Here is a 13,331-nt window from a genome sequence, read left to right on the forward strand (position 1 = left end):
AACACTGGAGTGGGTCAATGTAGCCTAAGTGTCCATAAATAAGATGTGGGGGGTGTGTGTGTGTGTGTGTGTGATATATATATATATATATATATATATATATATATATATCTTTAGTAAGATATTACTCAGCCAATAAAGAAATGAAATCATGCCATTTTCAATATCACAAATGGATCTAGAAAGTATTATGCAAAGTGAAAGATGTAAGACAAAGACAAATACCACATGACCTCACTTATATAGGGAATCTAAAAGACAAAACAGTCAAAATAAAAGGCTTATAGATACAAAGAAAAAATGCCAATCCATTCTAGTATTCTTGCCTGGAAAATACATGGACAGAGGAACCTGGTGGGCTACAGTCCAAAGGGTCACAAAGAGTCAGACACAACTGAACATGACCATGAACACATACAATAGATAATGCTGCTGCTACTACTGCTAAGTCGCTTCAGTCCTGTCCGACTCTGTGCGACCCCATAGACAGAAGCCCACCAGCCTCCCCCATCCCTGGGATTCTCCAGGCAAGAACACTGGAGTGGGTTGCCATTTCCTTCTCCAGTGCATGAAAGCGAAAAGTGAAAATGAGGTTGCTCAGTCATGTCTGACTCTTAGCGACCCCATGGATTTCAGCCTACCAGGCTTCTCCGTCCATGGGATTTTCCAGGCAAGAGTACTGAAGTGGGTTCCCACTGCCTTCTCTGACAATAGATAATAAGAACCTACTACTCAGTTCAGTTCAGTTCAGTTGCTCAGTTGTGTCCGACTCCTTGCTACCACATGAATTGCAGCACGCCAGGCCTCCCTGTCCATCACCAACTCCCGGAGTTCACCCAGACTCAGGTCCCTCGAGTCAGTGATGCCATCCAGCCATCTCATCCTCTGTCGTCCCCTTCTTCTCCTGCCCACAATCACTTCCAGCATCAAAGTCTTTTCTCTTCGCATGAGGTGGTCAAAGTACTGGAGTTTCAGCTTTAGCATCATTCCTTCCAAAGAACACCCAGGGCTGATCTCCTTTAGGATGGACTGGTTGAATCTCCTTGCAGTCCAAGGGACTCTCAAGAATCTTCTCCAACACCACAGTCCAAAAGCATCAATTCTTCGGCACTCAGCTTTCTTCACAGTCCAACTCTCACATCTATACATGACTCCTGGAAAAACTATAGCCTTGACTAGATGGACCTTTGTTGGCAAAGTAATGTCTCTGCTTTTGAAAATGCTATCTGGGCTGCTCATAACTTTCCTTCCAAGGAGTAAGCATCTTTTAATGGCTGCAGTCACCATCTGCAGTGATTTTGGAGCCCCAAAAAATAAAGTCTGACACTGTTTCCACTGTTTCCTCATCTATTTCCAATGAAGTGACAGGACCAGATGCCATGATCTTAGTTTTCTGAATGTTGAGCTTTCAGCCAACTTTTTCACTCTCCTCTTTCACTTTCATCAAGAGGCTTTTTATTACCTCTTCACTCTCTGCCATAAGGGTGTTGTCATCTGCATATCTGAGGTTATTGATATTTCTCCCAGCAATCTTGATCCCAGCTTGTGATTCTTCCAGCCCAGCGTTTCTCATGATGTACTCTGCATAGAAGTTAAATAAGCAGGGTGACAATATACAGCCTTGACGTACTCCTTTTCCTATTTGGACAAGTCTGATGTTCCATGTCCAGTTCTAAGTGCTGTTTCCTGACCTGCATACAGGTTTCTCAAGAGGCAGGTCAGGTGCAAAAGTAATTACAGTTTTGCATTGCTGAACTTTGCCATTTAATATTGGAATACATTCTTTAATAGATGTGGTTATGTTATACATCATTTTAATGGGTTTTTCTCTATTTTTATTTTTTTGCTAATAACTTATTACTTGCTTTTTACTTTACATTTATTTTAGAGTATAGAGATGATGTTAGACAAAATGCAAATTTCAGTGATTTTCTTATTTGAGTTCTTAATGTGTCATAGAACATCAGAGGCAATGTGCAACATCAACAATGCATTTGACCCAGGAACTGCTAACAAATGTACAGTGCAGTGGTAGTTCAAGAAGTTTTGCAAAGGAGAAATGAGCCTTGAAGATGAGTGTAGTGGCCAGCTATCAGAAGTTGACAATGACCAACTGAGAACAATCACTGAAGCGAATCCTCTTCCAACTACATTCTGCCGCTGCTGCTAAGTCGCGTCAGTCATTTCCGAGTCTGTGCGACCCCATAGACGGTAGCCCACCAGGCTCCTCTGTCCTGGGATTCTCCAGGCAAGAATACTGGAGTGGGTTGCAGTTCCCTTCTCCAATGCATGGAAGTGAAAAGAGAAAGTGAAGTCACTCAGTTGTGTCTGGCTCTTCGCGATCCCGTGGACTATAGCTTACCAGGTTCCTCCGTCCATGGGATTTTCCAGGCATGAGTACTTACAACTACATGAGAAATTCCAAAGAACTCAACATCAACCATTCTGTGGTCATTTGGCATCTGAAGCAAATTGGGAATGTGAAAAACTCAATAAGTGGGTGCCTAGTGAACTGACTGAAAATAAAAAAATAAATAAATTATTGTTTTGAAATGTCATCTTGTCATATTCTCTTATTCTATGGATTCTCATACAACATGATCCATTTCTTGATTGGATTGTGATGTGTGAAAAAAAAAAAGTGATTTTATATGACAAGTGACAGCCAGCTCAGAGGTTGGACCAAGAAGAAGCCCCATAGCACTTCCCAAAACCATACTTACACACACACACACACAAAAAAAGCTCATGACTACTGTTTGGTGGTCTGCTGCTGGTCTGGTCCACTATAGATTTCTGATCCTGGTGAAACCACTATATCTGAGAAGTATGCTCAGTAAATTGGTAAGATGCACTGAAAACTAAAATGCCTGCAGCCACCATTGTTGAACAGAAAGTATCTAATTTATCTCCATGACAACACCCAATTGCACTTCGTACAACCAATGTTTCAAACATTGAATAAATTGGGCTATGAAGTCTTGCCTTATCTGCTATATTCACATGACCTTTTGCCAACTGACTACCACTTCTTCAAGTGTTTGGAAATCTTTTTGCAGGGAAAATACTTCTACAACCAACAAGAAGCAGAAAATGTTTTCCAAAATTTGCTGAATCCTGAAGTGTGGATTTTTATGCTACAGGACTAAACAAACTTATTTCACATTGACAAAAATGTGCTGATTGTATGGTTCCTATTCTGATTAATAGGCACGGGAGGGAGGAGGGAGGAGGGTTCAGGATGGGGAACACATATATACCTGTGGCGGATTCATGTTGATATATGGCAAAACCAATACAATATTGTAAAGTTAAAAATAAAAATAAAAATATATATAAAAAAAAAAAAATAAAGATATGTTTGAGCCTAGTTATAGTGATTTAAAATTAATTGTCTAAAATTGCAATTACATTTGCACCAACCTAATATTCAGTTCAGTTCAGTTCAGTTGCTCAGTCGTGTCCAACTCTTTGCAATCCCATGAATCGCAGCACACCAGGCCTCCCTGTCCATCACCATCTCCCAGAGTTCACTCAAACTCACGTCCATCGAGTCGGTGATGCCATCCAGCCATCTCATCCTCTGTTGTCCCCTTCTCCTCCTGCCCCCAATCGGTTCCAGCATCAGAGTCTTTTCCAATGAGTCAACTCTTCACATGAGGTGGCCAAAGTACTGGAGTTTCAGCTTTAGCATCATTCCTTCCAAAGAACACCCAAGGCTGATCTCCTTTAGAATGGAATGCTTGGATCTCCTTGCAGTCCAAAGGACTCTCAAGAGTCTTCTCCAACACCACAGTTCAAAAGCATCAATTCTTCGGTGCTCAGCTGTCTTCACAGTCCAACTCTCACATCCATACATGACCACAGGAAAAACCATAGCCTTGACTAGATGGACCTTTGTTGGCAAAGTAATGTCTCTACTTTTGAAAATGCTATCTAGGCTGCTCATAACTTTCCTTCCAAGAAGTAAGTGTCTTTTAATTTCATGGCTGCAGTCACCACCTGCAGTGATTTTGGAGCCCAAAAAAATAAAGTCTGACACTGTTTCCAATGTTTCCCCATCTATTTCCCATGAAGTGATGGGTCCAGATGCCATGATCTTCATTTTCTGAATGTTGAGCTTTAAGCCAACTTTTTCACTCTCCACTTTCACTTTCATCAAGAGGCTTTTTAGTTCCTCTTCACTTTCTGCCATAAGGGCGATGTCATCTGCATATCTGAGGTTATTGATATTTCTCCTGGCAATCTTGATTCCAGCTTGTGCTTCTTCCAGCCCAGTGTTTCTCATGATGTACTCTACATAGAAGTTAAATAAGCAGGGTGACAATATACAGCCTTGATGTACTCCTTTTCCTATTTGGAACCAGTCTGTTGTTCCATGTCAAGTTCTAACTGTTGCTCCCTGAATTTATAGCACAGGAAATTCTATTCAGTACTCTGTAATGATATATATGCGAATAAAATCTAAAAAGGAGTGGATATACATGTATGTATAACTCATTCCCTTTGATGTACAGCAGAAACTAATACAACATTGTAAATCAACTACTCTAATAAAATTTAATCTTAGAAAAGAAGTTTTACTTTTTTTAAAAAAGGATGCACTGGGACGACCCAGAGGGATGGTGTGGGGAGGGAGGAGGGAGGAGGGTTCAGGATGGGGAACACATGTATGCCTGTGGCGGATTCATTTTGATATTTGGCAAAACTAATACAATTATGTAAAGTTTAAAAATAAAATAAAATTAAAAAAATAAAAAAATAAAAAAGGATGCCTATAGTTGTCAATAGTATTTATCCTGTTTTTCAATGCCCATAATTGTCACAGTCTGTCTTCAACTGACTTATTGAAGATAAATACTATTGATGAATAGTGTTGAAGAGGAATACTATTGAGAGTCATTTTGTCCATATTTCTTCCTCCTGATTGAAGTCAATTAAAAGTTAATGAGTGTGTAATAGTAACATATATTGTCCAACCAAGTAACTTCAAATGATGTTTATTGTATAATAGTATCTACTGTGAGGACATTTTATATTTATTACTAACTTAAATCCCACATGCTCCAATTTTTGGGACACACTTAATTGTTCCTTGTGTGTTTGCTTTTTGCATATTCTCAGTGGAGTGAATAAGCAGGTGCTCTCAGTGTTGGAAAGGAAAAAAAAAATCATTTGAATTAAACAAGAAAAATTTATATAATAGTGATGTTACTTTTGTATATGAGTGAATAACTTCAGTAGTAAGACATTAGTTACCTTCCCATTATATTTATATAGTATTTAAAAGGCTTTTAAAATTAACTTCAAAAGAAGTCTGAGGTTGTTAAATAAACACCAATAAAATTAGGTTTATGTGGTAGAAACAACAAGCAGAATCATTCCTAATAGGGTAAGAGAGTCAGCAATCTAGAAAAACTTATTCATCTTCTTGGACCCAGGGGATGTTCAGGTAATTGGGAAAAAACACAATAATACAGGGTTTCTAATGGCTCAGCGATGCTGCATACACAAAAATATTGAAGCACTAGTTAAATAATTATGGTACGCTGCTTAGTGAGCATAAATATAATGGCAGGGCTTCACAGCTTCAAAGAGTATTTGTATGTTTTTATGCAAAATGAAGAAAAATTTATATATAGTTTAGGAATTATAATTCACCATTTATTTATTTGCCTGTCATAAAAATCAAGCTAATCAATTTAACTTCTAATAATATAACCTATTTTCTATATTCTTACATAATCTTTTTTCTAGAATTCATTTTAATATGTGAGTTATATTAATTGAAATCCATGTAATTACTCACAAGTGATCCTTTGATAGTTTTGTGGACATTCTCCAGCATAAAAGTAAGCTTATTCTTGGGTGGCTGTTTTTAACCATTGTGAGTATTTTCACTCCAAATGCTTTTTTAATGGAATTATTGAAAAAAATCACTAGTGCCTCATTAAAGATGACACAAAACTTGCATGATAGGTTCAGATCAGATCAGATCAGTCTCTCAGTTGTGTCCAACTCTTTGTGACCCCATGAATCGCAGCACGCCAGGCCTCCCTGTCCATCACCAACTCCCGGAGTTCACTCAGACTCATGTCCATTGAGTCAGTGATGCCATCCAACCATCTCATCCTCTGCCGTCCCCTTCTCCTCCTGCCCCCAATCCCTCCCAGCATCAGTGTCTTTTCCAGTGAGTCAACTCTTCACATGAGGTGGCCAAAGTACTGGAGTTTCAGCTTTAGCATCTTTCCTTCCAAAGAACACCCAGGACTGATTTCCTTATAATGGACTGGTTGGATCTCCTTGCCATCCAAAGGACTCTCAAGAGTCTTCTCTAACACCACAGTTCAAAAGCATCAATTCATCGGCGCTCAGCTTTCTTCACAGTCCAACTCTCACATCCATACATGACCACAGGAAAAACCATAGCCTTAACTAGACGGACCTTTTTTAGCAAAGTAATACCTCTGCTTTTTAATATGCTATCTATATATATGGAATTTAGAAAGATGGTAACAATAACCCTGTATATGAGACAGCAAAAGAGACACTGATGTATAGAACAGTCTTTTGGACTCTGTGGGAGAGGGAGAGGGTGGGATGATTTGGGAGAATGACATTGAAACATGTATAATATCATATATGAAAAGAGTCGCCAGTCCAGGTTCGATGCACGATACTGCATGCTTGGGGCTGGTGCAATGGGACCACCCAGAGGGATGGTATGGGGAGGGAGGAGGGAGGAAGGTTCAGGATGGGGAACACATGTATACCTGTGGCAGATTCATTTTGATATATGGCAAAACCAATACAATATTCTAAAGTTAAAAAATAAAATAAAATTAAAAAAAAAAAAAAACAAAGCTAAAAAAAAAAAAATGCTATCTAGGTTGGTCATAACTTTCCTTCCGAGGAGTAAGCGTCTTTTAATTTCATGGCTGCAGTCATCATCTGCACTGATTTTGGAGCCCAGAAAAATAAAGTCTGACACTGTTTCCACTGTTTCCCCATCTATTTCCCATGAAGCGATGGGACCAGATGCCATGATCTTCGTTTCCTGAATGTTGAGCTTTCAGTCAACTTTTTCACTCTCCTCTTTCCCTTTCATCAAGAGGCTTTTTTAGTTCCTCTTCACTTTCTGTCCTAAGGGTGGTGTCATCTGCATATCTGAGGTTATTGATATTTCTCCCGGCAATCTTGATTCCAGCTTGTGCTTCTTCCAGTCCAGCGTTTCTCATGATGTACTCTGCATATAAATTAAATAAGCAGGGTGACAATATACAGCCTTGAGGTACTCCTTTTCCTATTTGGAACCAGTCTGTTGTTCCATATCCTGTTCTAACTGTTGTTTCCTGGCCTGCATATAGGTTTCTCAAGAGGCAGGTCAGGTGGTCTGGGATTCCCACCTCTTTCAGAATTTTCCACAGTTTATTGTGATCCACAGGGTCAAAGGCTTTGGCACAGTCAATAAAGCAGAAATAGATGTTTTTCTGGAACTCTCTTGCTTTTTCGATAATCCAGCAGATGTTGGCAATTTGATCTCTGGTTCCTCTGCCTTTTCTAAAACCAGCTTCAACATCTGGTAGTTCATGGTTCACATATTGCTGAAGCCTGGCCTGGAAAATTTTGATATATAATAATAAGTATATAATAAAATATTACAAAACCATCTTAATTTATCACATCTTTATTTTGAGAAGTAGAAAGATGAATCTTCTTAGAGTTGTCAATAAGGCAAGAAGGTGTGGTTGAAATATTATTAGGAATAGTAGAATACAAATAGATAAATTAATGCTTCTTTATATATGCATCTATATACACAAGTGCTCAGAAATACACACACATATCTATACATAGGTATTCTCATTTGAACTATAGCTGAAAGTCCTCAGTCATTTTACTTGTTGAAATGTTTAATCATAAATTTCAAAGGTGATACTTTTCAGAGAAAATATAGTTGCCTAAGACATTAGTTCTTATTCTGAGGTCACTTAATTAAAGATTTCTACTTGTGAGAGCTTAATTAATATGATAGTCTATAAGATCCATTTTATATATCAAATTGTATTGTCTGTCTCAGAGTTTTGTTTTAAGTAGTCTCAAAAAATTAAGGTCTATATTCAAAGTTGCCTTTGTACTTCAAAGTAGAATTAGTATATAACTTATAGTAACCTTTGTTAACCATCCATTTTAAGGAAGCTTTCAAAAGTGATGACAGGTCATACTGCTTTTTATATTTATTGGATATAAAGTTGGAGCCCACATTAAATGCATTTAATGCCATTAATGCATGCATAGCATTTTTCCATGTGTCACATATAATTTTTCTGCAGTGCATGATATATGTAGCAGCTAAAAATATAAACCACCTGTTGTTCAGATTTTCACTGCTGAGTGTACTGCATTGTTTAGCTTTTTCTACAGTGTGCTGTGTGTGTCAATATTGATTTCAGAAAAAGTAATAAAGGATCCTGTCAAAATAAAATTAAAACCTAAGGCAATCTACGTTGCTGAAGGGGGTCAGCTTTAATAACCATCACCATCTTACCAGAACCGCTGTGAAATTTCATTAACACTGTACTCCAGTCACATATCAGCTAGGTTTACAATTACTACTTGATTATATGTCTGTATAGATCGTTAGGCACAAGTCTCCTTTTTGTGCCCTGTATCATTTGGTGCATGGGGATTCTTTTCAATTCAGTGGAAACTCTATTCAAGGAAAGAAAAGGATAATAAAAAAAAAAAAAAGTTGGTATTGAAACTGTTCCTCAACTTGGCACAAAAATATTGAATGCATTGCAATTTCAGAACATTTGGCATTTTAATCTATTTACCCTTGTATCAGATATCCATTTGAGATCAAAACAGAGTGATAGTATATGGAAATGGCAACCTACTCCAGTATTCTTGCCTGGAAAATCCCATGGGCAGAGGAACTTGGCGGGCTACAGTTCATGGGGTTGCTAAGAGTCAGACATGACTGAGCGGCTAAGCACACATGGAAATGTGGGGGAAAAAAGAAACAAGTAGGACTTTGGAAGACTCAGGGCCATGTACCAGAAAGATCATGGAACTGCCTTTTTTCTTAGCTCATAGATGAACATTATCAATTTCACCTATTATTTATCAATACATGTTGATCTTCCCAATGAATTAGGAAACAAATCTGATTGGACACTTGAAATGGTGATAAATATAAACATATCTATCCTCTTTCAATAGGTTGATGTTTCTATATACAGTTGACCCTTGAAAAACTCAGAGATTAGAGGTGCTGAAACTCCCCAAAATCATAAATCCATGCATAACTTACAGTAAGTGTTCTACATCAGAGTTTTCTTCACATCTATAGATTGTAGTACTGGACTATTTGCTATTGGGGATAAAAAAAAAAAAAAAAAAAAAAAACACATATAAGTGGACTCATGCAGCTCAAACCCATGTTGTTCAAGGATTGATAGACTGGAGATTTTAATGTTAAATTTTAAATGACATTGGCATATAAGTTATTTTATGCTTCAGTAAATAATATTGCTTTGCATGGTATCCAAAACAGGCCTACTCAATACTGAATGCTTTTGTGTAACAAATAATATATTGAGGTGAGACTCTGGTATATTTACACAGTTCTGTATTTGAAAGGCAAGCCATAAATTATCTTATAAAATATGTAGTTCATCGTTCCATGGGCTACAGGAACATTGAGATGTAAATTTAAAAGTAACAGTTTATATTTGTCAATCACCAAGGTCTGTCACCCACAGGCTTTGGTTACAGACTAGTGTTGAGGCAATCCTGATCAACGGGCAGTAGAAGGCCACAGTTACCAATGAACCATTTCTAGGTCATCATGTAGCAATAAGCCCACTATCTAGTGTCCATTAGATCTCACAAAATCTGAGGAAAAATATTTTTCATTAATCCTGTATTAGATCTCATTCAGTTGGCAATTTACACTCTAGTTTTTCTTCATGTCTGGGATCTTGCACGGAATCCTCGTGTTTAGGGTTAACTCCCTTCTCAGCTCTGATCTGGTAGGTTGAGCCCTGATCCTATTTAACCTCTTCTCCTTCAGTTTCAAGTCAGTTACAAGCATTTAAATCATCTTCGTTTGTTCCTAGAATTATTTGCCTCCATCTGCCTTTTAATCACTAATGATGCTACTTAGAGATTATTGCTTTAGTATAGTGACTGAAAGCTCTAGATTCTAAGTAAACTGATCAGTTTCAAATATAGGCTCTACTGTTAACTATAGGTATATATATTTCTTTGATCCTATTTTCTAATATATTTTAATAAAAAAAGTATATAAAAAAGTTCTACCTCATAGGAGTTTTGTAATGATTGGAACAAATATTCCTAAACAGGATATCATATGTGTGTGATAAATATTTAATAATTTAGAGAAATATTAACTATGTTCTCTTATCTAATCAGACATGTAGACCATTAGGACTATTCCAGACTAATACAGAAGTTGAATTCCTCCTTGGATATTGCGAAGTAAATGACCCAACCCTCTTTACAGCACCAGTCCTACAGGCAGACCCAACTGTCTTTGTCCATTAGAGCTGACAGCAGCAATTATGGCATTTCCCTTTCTCTAAGTGTTTTGCCTGCTTCATACATTTTTGTAGTGGTTCCACTTGGGAAATGTCTTTTCCATGGCTCAGCATCTGCAGTCAGCAAGGGTTTCCCTCTGTCACTACTACCATTTTAATAGGGAGACATAGTTGCAGATGGAGGTGTAAATACTGATGTTTTACTTCACCCAGCCACCAACACTGTGCACAACAGATCTTAAGATAAATACAGATCTCCAAGTTATTAAAATTATTGGATTAAATCCACTAAAGGATGAATTTATCTTTAAAGTTCTGAGATCAATTTCTCTTCAACAAGCAGCCTACTAGACAGTGGGCTGGTTTATATTTGAATAGTATCATTTTGGTGTCCTACATACATTTGAACTCTTATTCTGGCCTTCTCTAATAGGAGGCGGCCATTGCCCAAGTCACTCAGTCATGTCCGACTCTTTATCACCCCATGGACTGTAGCCTGCCAGGCTCCTCTGTCCGTGGAATTCTCTAGGCAAGAATACCAGAGTGGATAACCATTCCCCTCTCCCACCTAATGTGAAAAGCTGACTCATCGGAGAAGACCCTGATGCTGGGAATGATTGAGGGCATGAGGAGAAGGGGGAGACAGAGAATGAGATGGTTAGATGGCATCACCAACTCAGTGGACATGAGTCTGAGCAAACTCTGGGAGACGGTGAAGGACAGGGAAGCCTGACATGCTGCAGTCCATGAGGTAGCAAAGAGTGGGGTAAGACTTAATGACTAAACATCAACAAATGCCAAAGTCAGAGGCTTCTCTGGTGACTCAGTGGTAAAGAATCCACCTGCCAATGCAAGAGATACAGGTTCAATCCCTAGGTCAAGAAGATCCCCTGAAGAAGGAAATGGCAACCCATTCCAGTATTCTTGGGCTTCCCTGGTGACTCAGACAGTAAAGAATCCAAGTGCAAAACGGGAGACCTGGGTTCCATCCCTGGGTTGTGAAGATTCCCTGGAGAAATGAATGGCTACCCACTCCAGTATTCTTGCCTGGAGAATTCCATGGACAGAGGAGCCTGGAAGGCTGCAATTCATGGGGTAGCAAAGAGTCAGACACAATAGAATGACTTTCACTTTTCACCTAGGAATACACTGGATCTTCATAACACTTGTACTTTTGGAATAAAATCTTCATTGCCCCTACATATATTACCTGGCTCTCTTTCTATTCTGTCTCAAAATAAGAAAGGTTACTTCTTTACAAGAAATTGAAAGTGTGAAAATAAACTGTGTGTGGTAAAATCTTGGATCCATTATTTATTAGTTGGGTCAATTTGGGTGAACTGCTTAGCTTCTCTGAGCCTCAATCACCTAATCATCAAAGCAGGGATAAAATGTGTTAGTGATGATATAACATAATGTTTTAATTTACTTGTCCAAAGCCTGAAATATAGAAAGTAATCAATAAGTACAAGATAATAATAGTCATAATAATAATATGATTATTACTATTCCTAACTGAGGCTTCATTCAGGATATGTCCCAAGCAACTTTATTGATTGCTAAGCAAAAGCCCACACTAAAATTTAATACCCTAGACTTTTCTTATTTTCTCATAAAAAGGAAAAAGAGTTGTTGGTGTACTATCTTCAATTTTATTTCCCATCCATTTTTCAACACAAATATCCTGTCTTCCTCTTCTAAATCACTCCACATCACCAAATAATTCATTCAGTCTTGATCCCATTAGAGATAGCTTTACCCTATTTAGACTTGCTTTTAACATGAGAGACTGAGTCTCATCCTTGAAATAGATGGGTCAGTTCACTTTAAAATGTGAGACTGGTTGATGCCTCTGGTTTTAAGACTGCACAGCGCTATGAATAAAATAGTCCCCTTTTTAGCATCTCATCAACCAAGCCAGAACTTTGTCACAAATCTCTTAATTCTACTATCCCATAAACTGGTTGGATCCCGTAGAAATCTATTGGCTCCTTTAAGAACAAGTATAGAGGCTGCAATGGCAATCTTTTCCTTGCCTTAGACCCATGTTCCATTTGAACTTCCATATTTCTTTTATTTTTTAAGAAAAAAAACTTTCTCCCTAACATATAACCCAATAGTATTTACGCTTATTTTTTTTTAATCATACTTATTTCACTCTTGTACTATAGTTAACAAAATCTTTTCCTTATAGACAGGTACTTGAGGCTGCAGGTTATATAAAAGGCCTGTTTGCTATTCCATTTCACATCATAATGTCTAGCATGTGACAAATATTTATTGGGAAAATTGGATATTTATATCATTTATTTAATATGTATATAAAATATTGAATGATTTTATTGTGTTTGACTCTAAAATGTAATGATAGTTGAATATAGTGAAATGAGAACTCAAAAAACTTGAACACATTATATTTAAAATAGTAGGCTCTTAACTTTTACAAATCTTTTTAGTTCAACAGATTACTACATGCTGACCATTCATGATGCTCATTCTGAGTCATTAAGTTTAAGAGAAAAAATCCATTGCTTTTCATTATTTTTACACTAGATAAGCTAGTACTTTTCTTAAAGTAGACGGACAATGGCTAAGGCTGATGCTTCTGGTTTTAAGACAGCACAGCATTATGAATAAGATAGATCCCTTTTTAATATCTCTACTACCAAGTCAGAGCTTTGTCACAAAAATCTGTGACTGTATCAATATTGGCAGTTCACTATGTTATGGAGACTCTGAGTCAGCAGATATATTCCCAAACGTACT

Source organism: Bos mutus, chromosome 6 (assembly GCF_027580195.1).
Source record: "Bos mutus isolate GX-2022 chromosome 6, NWIPB_WYAK_1.1, whole genome shotgun sequence".
Classification (NCBI taxonomy): domain Eukaryota; kingdom Metazoa; phylum Chordata; class Mammalia; order Artiodactyla; family Bovidae; genus Bos; species Bos mutus.